This window comes from Cataglyphis hispanica, chromosome 16 (genome assembly GCF_021464435.1).
Source record: "Cataglyphis hispanica isolate Lineage 1 chromosome 16, ULB_Chis1_1.0, whole genome shotgun sequence".
NCBI lineage: Eukaryota > Metazoa > Arthropoda > Insecta > Hymenoptera > Formicidae > Cataglyphis > Cataglyphis hispanica.
Genome location: NC_065969.1, coordinates 895,777 through 911,194, shown reverse-complemented (window position 1 = coordinate 911,194; position 15,418 = coordinate 895,777). Strand labels below are relative to the sequence as shown.

General features: G+C 33.6%; 1 protein-coding gene across 1 annotated transcript in view; it reads left to right on the top strand.

Moving 5' to 3' along the window:
- Nucleotides 1-15,418, top strand: part of LOC126855578 (intraflagellar transport protein 80 homolog) — a 200,653-nt gene that overhangs the window by 138,248 nt on the left and 46,987 nt on the right. The window lies entirely within an intron of this gene.

Sequence of the window (15,418 nt, the reverse complement as noted above, 5' to 3'; positions counted from 1 at the left end):
GATTTATTTCTATTAATTTACATATATATATACAGAAACTACGCGAACACCGAATTGCGCTGTATTTATAATCCAGAATCTCCAGAGAGGAGGTACATGCTTTATAAGACATGCAATACGATTCGATTAGCGGAAACCAATACTCGAGACGTTTCGGAGCTCGAATCGCTTGCCGACATGACTGGGACGCAACCGAAATTACTTTATTTCCGTCGCGAAAGATGCCAAAGTTTCGAACTCGGCTCGAACGCTAATTGACTCCAAAAGCACAGTCACGACGGTAGAACGGCCGACTCCGATCGCGATCACGCGTAACTAATATGCTGGGATATCTTCACCGGTAACGTGCCTCTCGTCCGGGAGGGTTGATGCCGTCCGCTCTCGTTCTCGGAGCCCACACAGAATCCTCCTTCCTTCGTGGATCGCCGGGATCTCTCGCCACTCGCTCGCTCGCTCACGCTCGACACAATAATCTCTCACAAAAATACATCTGGTTAGATTGGACCACCACAGATTGGTTCACACCAGTTCTGTTCCGGAATCTACGCGATCTAGAATTGGTAACTCCGGGCCAGGGATGCGCAACCGAGTGCGTGTTATCGCGACCAATCGATGATAACATGCTAGATAGTCGCCAGGCGGCACGCTCATGATCGTACCGGGCGCGCACGCACCCCCGGAATCGCGATCGATTATTTTAGGTCCGTTATAAAGAATCCTCGGAAGGCCTCGATTGAGTGTCTTCAACGGGAACAGGGCTATAGCCTTCGCCGATCTCTTTTCTTCGACGGAGCTTCCTTGATTCTTCGGGGAGACAACTCTGCACGTTCCTGTATTCTGGCGCGAGGATCCCCTCGTCCTTTCACGCCTCGCGCGTTATGCGCTCCTCGAAATTCGGTTGTTGATTTACTTCCCTCCATATTAATATATATTAATATAATAGTAAATATAATATATGTTTATTAAATCTATTAAATATAATAGTATAAATAGTTAATATAATAAATAATAATTAATATAATAATAAATAATTAATATAATAATAAATAATTAATATAATAATAAATAATTAATATAATAATAAATAATTAATATAATAGTTAATATAATATTAATATAATATAATAATTATAATAATTATTATATTTTAATATTAATTTGTTTTTATTAATTATGTGTATGTTATATGTATATTATATTCTTTTATGCGAGAGCTAATAAACGAGTCAAGCCGCTAAATGTATGATTTTCGAGGCCTTAGCTATAGCTCAGAAAAGAAAGAGATAGCGGATTATATGTCTGCGCTCTTCTACTGTCCGAAGCTGGTCGAACGCCGAGAGCACACGTACACGATTCTTTCCGCGTGTGCGTGTCCTCGTATCCCCTCCACACGCTGTGGCTGGTGGCAGAGTCGAATTGGCATCTCTGCTCAGGATTTGGAATGCCGAAGCGCTCGCCGAGCCGCCTTATATACCCAGCGAAACGCTTCGGCCATCTCCCATTCACGCAGTTCGACGCGTGGTAGGGTAGATGGGGATTGCATCATAGGTGCGGGCGTTTAGGGGCGCCATAAGCGTCGAGCTTCTTAATGCGGATAGTTGTTCGGCCCACGAGTCTGATAACGGAATCGTTACAAAATAATAAATGCTTCTTTGAAAAAAATCCTTTTTCTCAACAAAAATTTTAAATTAATTAGTAACACAAATTAATTAATAACAAGTTTTGCTAAAAATAATATTTTTCTAAATTTGCAATCAGATTTTTAAAAAATAACCTTAACAACATATGTCAAGGTCAAGGTCATCGGGGCTGCCTCCCCTAAACGTAACTTTTACCAAAATGGTAAAATTAACTAAAAAAAAAGGAAAAGCATCTTGCCGTGGACCGAATCTAGACCTCCAACCTACTAGCCCAGCACTATTCACACCGATTTCAGTAAATAAACAAAAAAGTTACAGGTTACGCTTGTCACGTAATTTTCAAATGCGTTTTTTTCGAAAACGCTTGAGAAGTGTGCCCTGTTGCTTTGCAGAATGGTAGTCTTAGGAGAGTACTACAATGTCACAAAATTGGAAAATCCGTTTTCCGGGGCACGCATCCTCCCCTTGAAAGACACGAAATCGACGGTTTTTTTAAAACTACGACGTCTGTCTTACCGGTTATCAGTTTTAATTCTGGTACCCGTGGATAACGATGGGCCTCCTTTTTCCGTGCCAGTCCGCCGAGTGACGAGCGGTAGGCCCAGAGACATGCCGGCACCTTAATTTTTCAATAGTTCACTTGTGCGCATACGATAAAAGAATAATTTGCAATGAGTCGTCATTTCTATTTTTGTCAAACGTAAGTCAAGATACCCAAGCATCTTATACTGTAGACAGTGCAAACTTATTGATTTTATTTAAACAAGATAGTACAAACTTGAAACATATATACAACGATCATGTAAATACTGACATGTCTAACGATGATTTTCGCACATTCTGTCAGAAATTTTAGTAATACAAGTATGGATTTGTAGTAGATAAAAACAGTTCATTCACAGACTAATGAACGATAGAAAAGGCTTTAACGATTTTGCAATACTGTAAATGTGACCATTGATACATCGATCGAGCAATATCTAAAAATTCGAGCGCAGCGCAACTTGACAACGACAATTGACAGTAATGATCGTGAGAAGATTGCGAGAGAGATTGCGAAAACGAATAAATTAATCTATAAATCATCACTCTTTCAAAATTGATGAAATGGAGGAAGACGTCACATTGAAAATACATAAATAAATTATCAAACCTCTAAAACAACTTGTCGAAAATACAACCAATGTGGAATCTAATGAAGCAAAAATTGAACCATTGAGTATGCCCGAAGAGAAGCATAAGAAAAAAGAGTCAAAATATGGAACAAAGCGAACACGGTCGAATATATTATCATTAAATGATTCGTTAATAACTTCTACTTTGAATCAATCGAAACGTAAGCAAATGAAACAATTATCGAATGTTGTTACTTCTATTTCGATAAAAAATGTTGAACCAAATCAAATATTGTACGAAAAATCGTCTCCATATATATGGATGAAATTTTCGAAACCAAGTCTGAAACGCTTGTGACATCATTCAAGAGTTGTGGTATTGTCTTGCCCCAAGTTCATGTGAAACAGCGAGGTACTCCGGGTAGCTATACGTGAGTCGACTAATTGCGAGTAGATTATTGATTATTGGATTATTTAGATTATTGGACATTAATAACGGCTGAACCAATTGTATTTTTAATAGACTTAATCGATAACTTGAGTTTGAATTATATAATGAAAATGTCTTTATTTTTCTCTACATGTATTGTGAACGAAGATAATATGATGCAAAAGTCGAAATGTATAAAATTTTATTTAATACGTCATCATCGTCGCTCCAAATCTTTAATGCACTGGTACAAAAAGTTGGATGGAGTATTCGCTATAAGATTGCATTAACGGCACTTCGTGATATTATTACTGGTATCTGTATTGCTTTTGACAAGTATAGGTTAAAATAAGTTTGCAATGCAAAAGTACATTATTTAATCATAAAAGAGATACTTATAAGAGTATCGCGGGATAGTGCAAGGAAGAATGTCAAGAGACATGATAGTATTATGCGTCAAGTCACGAGAAGCAAAAATCACACGCCGCAACGGCGGAACGCATTTTGTAAGAGTATCGCAGAATAATACAACAAAAAGAAAAGTGATAAAATAATTAAGGTAAGATGATAAGAGTATCGCAGAATAGTAAAAAAGTAATTTCTTCTAATCAATGTTTGGACAAAATTAGATTATTATGATTATCGAGAACAAATTGAAATACATAAGAATTTACTAGTGTCATTATGTAGAATGTCTTTGAGGATTGGTGTAAAAATTTCAATAAATTACGGCGCTTAAAACGTCTTGCTTAAAATCAAAATAACATTAGTGCAACCATGCTTTAATATTTTAATAGTATAAGTAATATTCTTTCTCATTAAGCTTTTAATATTTTATATGCATTACATATGTTTTCCAAAGTATGTAATACAAGATTTAATTTTTTTTTTAACATTGAGTTATTTTATATAATATGTTATTTTCTATAATCTGTCTTTTTTACGTAGTGGAGTATTTTATATTAAATTTGAAATATTGAATATAATGTCTGTTTTTTTCAACGTACTAGAATATTTTAAATTAAAATGTTTTTTTACGCACTAGAGTACTATTTTGCATTAATAGCTATATGTTATTTTCATATGCACCAAGGTATTTTACAATAATTTCTACATATTGGATTATTAATGCCAATTTTTTTCTACGCAACATATTTTTACTTTATATGCTCTTTACTTATATGCTCTTTTACTTATATGCAGTTTTCTTATACATTAAATTAATATTTTAATTATAATAATATTTTAATACGCACTGGAAAATAAAAACCTTTTTTTTACGCATTATATTTATTTTTCATTATATTTATTTTCATATTGTTTATATTGATTATAATCACACATTCTGCTTTTTGATATCAAATATGAACTGTTGCGAATCAGGTTCTTCATCGCTTAATCTTCATCTAATTTATCCTCACTTTATTTTAATATATTTGATTTTTATTTATCATATATTCTTATCATATATTCTATTCAAAAGCAGAGCTTTTGTTGATTAAAACTTTATAATATTACATTAATAACTATATATTGTTTATAGAACATGTAGAGTTGAAATAAAAACACTTCTTTTATAAATATATTTTTACAATATTATTTTACAATATTGATTGATTCATTTGCTCTACATATGGTTCCAATTGCCAATTAATAATTATACTTTATTATTTTTAAAATACTTTTTATAATACAAAGTCAAGCTGTTGATTAAACCGATTAATTTTTTAGTCATGATCAAACTTTTTTTTCTTTCTCACTTGCACAACTGCCATCTGTCCTTCGACAATAAGCAGCATAGATGTCTAAACTTTTGTTCTGTTAAAGTGGGTTGTTAATGGTTAGAATTCCATTAAGTCCTTCTTCTACGTGTTTCCTTTCGGAGTTCAGAAACGGTGAGCAACGTTGAGAATATTTGATCTCTTTAGTCTTCTGAAGCGAGTGTTCATTGGGTTAAGAAAATTCTTAGATGGGGCTCGTAATTTTTGCTATGTTGTTGCGTCCGCGATCGAAATCGACAAATCGAATCGCAACCGGCACTCACACTCCGCGTCGAAAAATAATAACACTTATTATTTATAGCAAAAAGAACTTAAATACAACATAGAACAATATAAACTGAAAACAGGAATAGAGAGCAAATAATAAAGCTTTAAATCACAAATCCGCGCGGATTGACATCCGTCACAAGACTAAGATGGCAACTCGAAATATAAGATGTCTGCCGATTTTTATCAACACGACTCCCTTAGCGACGTGTTAGGGAATCATCTCCTCGAGACGGTACAGAAAATTGCCATAGATGACATTCAGAGACGAAATATACAGGAATGGACGTAACACTGCTCCCCTTCTTCAAGATTGTTGTCCCGACAATCAAAAATAGACCAGTTCATGGGTTGACCTCTTCTTCCAAAGCCTAGACTCCAAGGTACCCCAAAGGCTTACTGCTCTACCCTGAGCTGTCGCTGTAGGTTACCGAACACATATTTGCAGGCCCCACGCCATCTAGGAATCCGCAGAATACTGCCGTCGAACTCTCTTCATTTTCGTAAAAGAATATCATCCAGCGTCGACTCCAGGACACCAAACTGGTTTCTTGTTCTACCCTGAGCTACTGTTACTGAGCATCAATATTCAGGTTCCAATCGACTCCAATAAATCTTGTTACTCCAAAATTTTTCCTCTGTTTCTCGTCTGGCTTGTGGTAATATCCCATAGTACTCCATAATACCCATAATACCCCATGAAGCTGCCACTTCATAAGGGAGAAAATCTTCGGACAAAGGGGGGTGGGAGTATCTACCGTGGATCTGATATTTTCCTAAGCCCCTGCCTCGGCATTCGCCCTAAGACGGGAAAAACACGGCTCAAAAACTGCGGGTGAGGCAGTTTTCAAAAATAAGATGTTCAAATCCTTTCAACTCGAAATTTTTCATGAAATTCAATCTTAATCAATTAAACAAACACAAAACCAAATAACATACTTATCATCATAACAAAAATATTATAATTACACACATGTAATAACACATATAAAGACACATATACTAATATTTAAATATTACTCATTAAAATTTAAATTTCCGCGCTCAGAACGCATTATTTTCACTATTAAAATTTCCGCGCTCAGTATGCTTCTCTCTATTATAAGAATGATTTAGCTGGTTATTGATATAATCCAGCTGTCGTATTCTGTGATCGCCTTTAATGTCGGCCCTGATGCTGCAACTTCCGAATCTGAAGTACAGCTCGGAATCTTTGCCGCGTCATAACTCCAGATATAAGATCTCATTGCTCAGTTCTCGTCTGCATAGTTTGTTATAAATCCAATGTTACGTTGCTAGTTCAATCCCGGACGAGCCCCCAAAATGTTGCGTCCGCGGGTCAAAATCGATAAATCGAATCGCGCACGGCACAACCGGCACTCACGCTCCGCGTCGATAAATAATAACACTTATTATTTATAGCAAAAGGACTTTAATAAACTTTAATACAACACAGAACAATATAAACTGAGAACAGGAATAGAGAACAAATAATAAAGCTTTAAATCACAAATACGTTCGCGCGGATTGACATCCGTCACAAGACTAAGATGGCGGTTCAAAACACAAGATGCCGTTGTTTATCAACACAACTCCCTTAGCGACGTGTTAGAGAATCATCTCTTAGAGACGGTACAGCAAACTGACATAGACGACACGCAGAGAATTATACAAGAGCAGACGTAACAATATTTTACTATTTTCATTCAAACTGTATTAATTTTCAAGTAAATAAATTTGGTACTGATATAGTAAGGAATATCAAGTATTCGAGCAATTTTTGTTTAAATTCAAATGAGAGCCGTTAAGAGGTTTTGTTAATTAACGGGGCAAAAAAATTGAATTTTTTTTTATACAGTTTGATATTTCGAAAACATATTTTCAAAATATTATAGATGAATTCAAATATTTGGTAATACTGGAAGCCTGTGAACGTAGCTGCGCACCAGTCAGAAATCGGAGCATTCGAACTCGCTTGGCAATCGAAACTAATTGTAAGCTTTTTATTTGTGTAAACTTTACTTCTTCATTATTTTTTTAACGCAGAAGAGGAAGGGGCTCTCGAATAATTATATGGCTCTCTAATAATTGTAATTAATTGTCAGTGTAATTTCTTGTTTTTTATATACTCTAAAATAGTACCTGGAATTTTAAACGCATTTTTCTCAAAATGACATTTTTCCAACTAGCGAACATGATATCTCAAAAATCAATCAACTGATTTATTTGAACTTTGATTAGATATATTCAGTAGATGTCTTGTTATTGTGTGAACTAGAATTAAATCAATATTTGCAAAATTCAAATTTTGCACCTTACAAAACTAACCAATTTTTTTGTGAAAAATGAAATTTTTTGATAACTAATATGAGATTTGTTTAGATTGTTTGATTTGGTTATTTATATTTTGTGAATTGTGTTTGCTTCGTTTTCTTTTATATTGAGGTTTATCAAATATATTTATCAATTTTTTTTGTTTATACTTGTGTTGCAATCTAGTGTTTGGCTAGTTAATGAAGACTGAAATAGGAAGGATTTAAAGCGGCAGAGGCACGTATAGGGTAACCATCCCTTCCATGGCAGCGGCACTGTCGTATCTATGTAGAGCATTTACACATCTTTTTAGCCACTAACTAATCATTAAAAAATAATATTTATGATTTAAAAAAAAAATATGCAAGATACGAGTGGTTGAATTAGGAATCGAGTTTTTCGCTTCCCGGACAATTGCTCTTACCACTAAGCTATTCAGTCTCCTTACACCTTATGATACTTTAACACAGTTTATACGACTCCAAAGCGATGTTGAAATTTCGCTCAATGGATGCAGTGCCGATTGCTATGGATGACATAATCAAGATATCTGCAATATGTCTCTAAAGTGAATCTATCATGAAAAGTCACTCACGATGAATTGAATACATCGGCATGGATGATTCTGCTTTGATAGCCCATCTTAAACTAGTCGTAATCTAATAGTTGTCTTCTTAAATTGATATTGATGTGTTGATTCAATGAATTACTTCTTCATCGCGGAATGGTGATGTACATAGTTTCATGAAAAGTTGGTTAGTAATTAGCTTGTTTGGTTCCATATTGTTCCCATAAGTGAGATTGAATAATCGATCGCTCATGAGGTGACACCCATTCTCATGAGAAGGCTGAGTACGACAAATTGCCCATCAAGGTCAGTCGCTATTGATTGATTAATCCACTAGCTATGCATCTCCTTAGCGCGGTTTGGAATTAAGATCATTATTTTATAGAGATTTTCTTTCTCGTAATTCGGATAGCCAAGTTAACATTTCGGATCCCACAAGACCACAAGACCACGATCCCATAACCACATAATTATGGGTTAACTAATTCTCAATATACAGTTACGTATCACTGTTGCTTGTTTAGTGTCTTTTTAAGGGTGACCTCCATTTGGACACGTAACGATTGGATACCGCCCAATTGGACACACATTATTGGACACGTTTTATTGGACACTGCTTGATTGGACACCGCTCAATTGGACACCGCACGATTGGACACACATATTTCCCGATTGGACACGGCACGATCGGACACTACACGTTTGGATATCGACTGGACACCGCACAATGAATAAAGTTGTAAATCTATGTGGAACCTCATTTCGCATTGAAAAGTATATGCGAAGAGACAGTACGTTCCTCCCTTACGGGGGAAGCTCAACTACCATTAAAATTAGACACATAGGTTTGCCTTGAACCTCGCTTTGCGTGGAAAATTGTAAACCTATGTGAAATCTCACTTCGCATGGAAAGTTGTAAAATCTATGTTAAAACCTCATTTCCTAACCTACAAGTACAATGTTCAATCGTACGGTGTCCAATCGTGCGGTATCTAAACGTATGGTGTCCAATCGTGCGGTGTGCAATCGTGCGGTATCCAATCGTGCGGTGTCCAATCGTGCAGTGTTCAATAAAACGTGTCCAATAATACGTGTCCAACCGTTACGTGGGGTACACCCCTTTTTAATCGCCTTTTATGACAAGCGGGACATTATTCTTTATACATCCAATGCTTACATAGAAAATGAGTCAAATGAAAATAAAATAAAAAATTAATAAAGTAAATTTGAAAATGTAGACATAATGGTTATAATGATAAAAGTTACATTTATTTATGATTTTTCTCGCCTTTGCCTTTTCAGGTAGGTAAAAAAAGATTATTATAAATCTTGAATTGAGATATAATTATTCTTGATATAGGACAAAGAAAATTTCGTGCCCTGTGCACAATCAGTTCCATACAAGAATTATTTTCTATGAAATTGATGCACTACCACCTCGTCTGGCTTTTAGTTTCCCGGAAAATTTCAAAGTTCTGAAAAGTTGTGTTATTAATAATTAAAAATAGAGGGAATCTCACGGATTCTATTTTTTGATATATTTGTTAACCAGCATATTATTAATGTTAAATAGAATATACAGAATGATTCAGAACAAATATAGTGACCTTAAAAGGTCATATTCCTAAATTAATTCTAAGACGATTTTAATTTAAAAAGTTTGTAGAGATTCGATTCTTCATAAACAAAATGTTTACACAAATAATTGCTGCACGGTCGTAGATAGCACGCGAAATGTTTTTTATTGACACTTGTATCAATTTTGTATCGACACTTTTACACTTTTAAACTCACGCACTTAATCGATGAATTAGACAATTATTAACAATTATAACGATCGCAATCGATCAGCACCGATTATTCATAATTGATTATTACCGATTATTTCATCATTTAAAGAAACGCATTAAGTACACAACGTATGTGACTTGACGCGGAAATTGCGCGACGACAAGAAACAGATTATGTTGGTACTAGCACTGTCAACTGCCGATCGCGGACCGCGAACGTATATTAACAAACAGCTGATCGAGCACTGTAGCACTCTAATGATTCAAAACAACCGTTTGTCCTTAATAAATCGCATTCCTGAATAATTTCTATAGTCCAGTCATTTGGTACCGAAAAAGAGCTTTACCTGGAAAGTTTTCCGGGAGTTTTGATATTTACCAATTTTATAGATTTTGAGGTACTCTTTTCGAATTTTCATTTTGCCACCTTGTATCTTTGCCGCTCGCGTCGCCATATTGGAAAAATGGCACTCAAAAACGGTTTTTCGACAATATCTCTTTTTTGGTTCATTTTTCGATAAAAATAGTTATGTAATAAATTAAACTAGAAAAAATGTCCTACAATTTATGTCTGTATAATTTTTTTGTAAAATAAATAGTTTGGCGTATGAGCGCCTCAAAGTTTACTCCAATACATATATTGGCAAGAAAACTCATTTCCACATCACCATGAGGTAGAGTATGTAGCGCGTTTTTTTTCTTTGGTATCCGCAGTAGGCCTAATCCACTAATGCACTAATAATGTTTTAGTGTATGCATTAATAATTTCGCGACCCTGTCGTCCTAAATATAATAAAATCTGGGACATTTCAACAGTGTTAAAATTTTGAAGCAATTGGCATACAATTGAAAAAACAATGTTTGTATTTGATTTATACGGATTATAGTTCCGTTTGTTGTAGAGCTTCCACCAATTCTTCAATGCGACATTATATTGCTTAATAATTCCATTAGCCAAAGAAGCTATAAGAATTTTTAATGTCTGTTCCGCGAGTTTCGTCTTCGATATGCTTCTCTGATAGCAGACTTGCAACCAGGGTAAGCAAGTGACATAATTCGTGCTGTTGTGTTCTGCAAGGAGATAAGAGTAATGGTTTGAAGGTTTAAATTTTATAAGGTTACTTATTAATAGAGAATTAAATATAGGAAACCATAGTTGAGAAGTCCATAATGGAACCACCACAATTCCTTCGGCTTATTCTAAACTAATTTTATTCAATACTCTGTGTATTACTGAGAATGGCGCAAAGACAAAGAAAAAGTATTTCTTTCATGAAATCATGAAAGCATCGATAGCAACGCCTCTGGATCTTTGTTCCAAGCACAAAAAAATTTTACGTTTTGTATTTTCCCTTTGACGCAAACAGATCAATTTCCGATTCTCCAAAATTTTAAATAATTTTATTGTACGAGAAATTATTAGTGCATACAGTAAAACATTATTAGTGCTTTAGTGAATTAGATCTATTAGGGATACTACAGAATGGTGTGGAAATGAGTTTTTTTGCCAATACACGTATTGGAGTAGACATTGCGGCGCTCGTACGCCAAAACTATTTATTTTACAAAAAAAATTATACAAATCTAAATTGTAGAAAATTTCTTCTAGTTTAATTTATTACATAATAATTTATATTGAAAAATAAACCGAAAAAGAGATATAGTCGAAAAACCGTTTTTGAGTGCCAATTTTCCAATATGGCGGCGAAGATACGAGCCAAAATGAAAATTCGAAAAGAGCACCTCAATATCTATAAAACTAATAAATATCAAAACTCCCAGAAAACTTTCCAGGTAAAACTATCAAATGACTTGACTAAGACGATTTTTCTTTTACAAAAATTTTGCCTAAAACTTAGTTTTTAAATTATAAAAGAAAATAGTGAGCGAATTACGAGTACGCTGTACCGCTCGATCAGCTATAGCGAGCGCCTTTCGTAAGCGCCTGCATCGGATGGTGAGTTGCGCCGCCCCTGCTTACCTTTTGTACTCCTCCCGTAATTCGCTCACTATTTGAAAGTATAAACTATTTAAAATATGTAATTAACTCAAACGAACATAAAATAGCATTATATTTGATAAGGATAATGTTTATAATTAAATAAAACAATACATAATATGGAATTAATTGAATGAACTCACTAACTTAAAGAGAACGTAATACTTAAGATTTAATACACGATACATGACTACAATATATATATATATATATAGGGTCTGGATGTCTGGAATTAATCGCACTACCCGTTGCAGATAGAGCAGGTTAAACTAAGTAAAAAAGTCCTTACCATTGCGATTTTTGCAATGATTATTGAAAAATTAATTAAAAAAGATGGACCAATTCGTGTAAATATAAGCGCCCGACGGGAAAGGCCCAAAAGTATCGCTCGACGACGAAACATTGGGAGAAGTGCTTTACAAATGACAATGGTTACATACGATCGATACATAATGATGGATTCTCGCGTCCTAGTAACTACACATTAATAGATTGTTTTTTTACTGCACGCTTATACTCACACGAGAATTGGTTGATTTTTTTAAATTAATTTCTCAATAATATATATATATATATATATATATATATATATATATATATATATATATATATATACAGGTTGTTGGGAATCAATCGCATCACCCATCGTGCAAATAAAAGGGATTAAATTGAATAAAAAAGTTCTGTATCATTTTGCAATTTTCGTAATAATTATTGAGAAATTAATTTAAAAAAATCAACCATATATATATATATATATATATATATATATATATATATATATATATACAGGGTGTCCTAGACAACACGTACACCCCTTTTCTTTCAAAAACTAAGCATTTTAGAGAAAAACGTTTTGACCAAAACTTATATGGTTTTAAGGGGAACATAAGAGGGTGTTATTGGTTTGACCTTGGATGGCATCATTAAGGTCAAGTCAAGGATACCTTTAATTTTTTAAATGGAAGCCCCTACATTTTATTACATATTCTTATAGCTTATGTCGAGAGTTTTCCAAAACACTATAATAAAGTATATTTTCAGGAGGAATTTTTTGAGATATTTTGTATCTTAATCTGACATTTTAGTATAAAATATAAAATATCTTGAAAATTATTTAGTGTTCGATAATTGTATCGTAATACTTTTATATACAGAATAATAAGATGAATCAAATGGTGTAAAAAAAAATAAATAATTTTTATAAAAAAATATATTGCAAATAATTGCATACTTTTTTTTTAAAACAATTATTTTCTATACACCATTTGATTCATCTTATTATTCTGTACATAAAAGTACTCAAAATCATACAATTTTTGTCCAAAACGTTTTTTTCTAAAATGCTTAGTTTTTGAAAGAAAAGGGGGGTACGTGTGGTCTAGGACACCCTGTATATATATATATATATATATATATATATATATATATATATATATATATATTGTGTGTATGTAAAAGGTCCTTTACTATTTTTTTCTATAACGGAGTTAATAATAAAGGTGTTATTATTGAGTAAAGTTTGGTAATTCTCACCTTTGATAACCAGTTGCAAGGCAACGAACAAATAAACTTAGGTTGCTAAATCAACCTAAAATGAAAGTGCTGTTATTGAATTGACTACCAATAGGCAATGAGATACTGCTGCGCAATATAGGAAAATGTATATGATAGTATGAAGATATACTTTACAGAATTTTGTTAATTCTTCCGATCATTCTATTAATCCATGGAGCTGCCATAGCTATAAGATGTTATGTTTTACATTATAGAATCTAAAGTTCTAACTATCACTGCTAACTCTCATATTAAATGAGGGTTTTGATACTAATCACACTTACTAATTCATAATGAAAAAAAAAGGAGAAAGATGTATAATTAAGAAATTTAAAGTTAATACATATTTATAAATTTACATTAAATTTAATAGTAAAGAAAAGATTTAAAACTGTTTCTTTTGAAGAAAAAATCAATGCAAAAAGAAAAGAAGATATAACTAGATTTATAAACAAGTGTTTATACGACCAAACTGGCAATTTATTGTTTGATTATTATATCACGACGTTTCGTCAAGGAACATTGTAATAATATAAAAATGCACGAAAGTAATCTATCCGTAATTAGCAAACACAAATTAAAATTTGATCATGACTTCGATTGGTCAGCGCCTGATATTCTACATAACGAAAAACATGTAAGAAAGAGAGAAATAGCTGAAATGTTTTTTATTAAAAAATTTGACAACACTATTAATTCCCAAAAAGATACAGAGAATTTAAACAACATATACGATAAATTAATAAAGGTTTAGTTGATCTCAGTATTCCAAACATAGTGGTTGACACAATGTCAGTTTGACATTTCGATTTTTCTCTTTCTACTTTTTAATTATAACGTAAGTGCTTAATTCTATTTATTCCATTGTAACATACTATCATTATTTATTGTATTGTTATTTTAGTTTCACTTGATAAGGACCAAAACCATATGGTCGAAACGTCGTGATATAATAATCAAACAATAAATTGCCAGTTTGGTCGTATAAACACTTGTTTATTAATTTATTTACTGGCGACATTTTTAAAATTAAACATAATAATAACTAGATCCGCTGCGTTAGATAGTGAATTAATTCATCCACCATCCGTTGCAGGCAAGATACTCTCAGCAGGTTTTTGTCATTGCCTGCCGAGAGGTGGCAATCGTGAAATCCTACGATATTTTTAAGCTCGGGCTGGATTTGAACTTGAGATCTTTGGCATAGAGGAAAGTAAACACACATCTCTTTGCGCCACGATCGCCACTGAGAGTATCTTGCCTGCAACGGATGGTGGATGAATTAATTCACTATCTAACGCAGCCGGTCCCAAGCCCGGGTTAAAAAAGAAGGGTTCGGGGACAAGGCCAGCAACGTACCCCCGATAAAAAGCATTTGACGCTCACAGGACCGATAATTGTGCCTCGCGAGGCAAAATGATCGGAAAAAACAGGCTCTAAGCCTAATTCAACAGGAAGAAGAAGAAGAAGAATAACTAGATTTAGTACTTGCTAAATATGCGCAAATATGTATGTACTAGACTTTGGATGCATAAGGTTTCAATAACGTGGATGTTGCTCTTATTGATATCTCGGCGGGTAATCCTTAAGCTCCAAATTGCGATCTTTGCAAATGTTTTTTTACTCTACGCAAGTTGTTTTCATGACTTGAATCGCGATTTTTCTTTACTATATAGTCTATACTAATACAACATTCGAGCGGAAGTATTCGCGCTGTTTTTCTTTTTTTTTCTTTTTGACTGATTTTTCACTAAAGACTCTTGCTTATATCCCGATTTTAGTTTACGCCCTCCGTTAAGTCGTAAAAAAATTCAACAAATAAAAATTCTTGTTAAATTTTGTCAGGACTCTTTCTTACTTTCTTTATTGAATAATTAGAAAAATGTAACGAATGATTTTATTGAAATTTATTTGTTTGCAAATATATAATAATAAAAGAGCATTTTTCAAAAATGGAA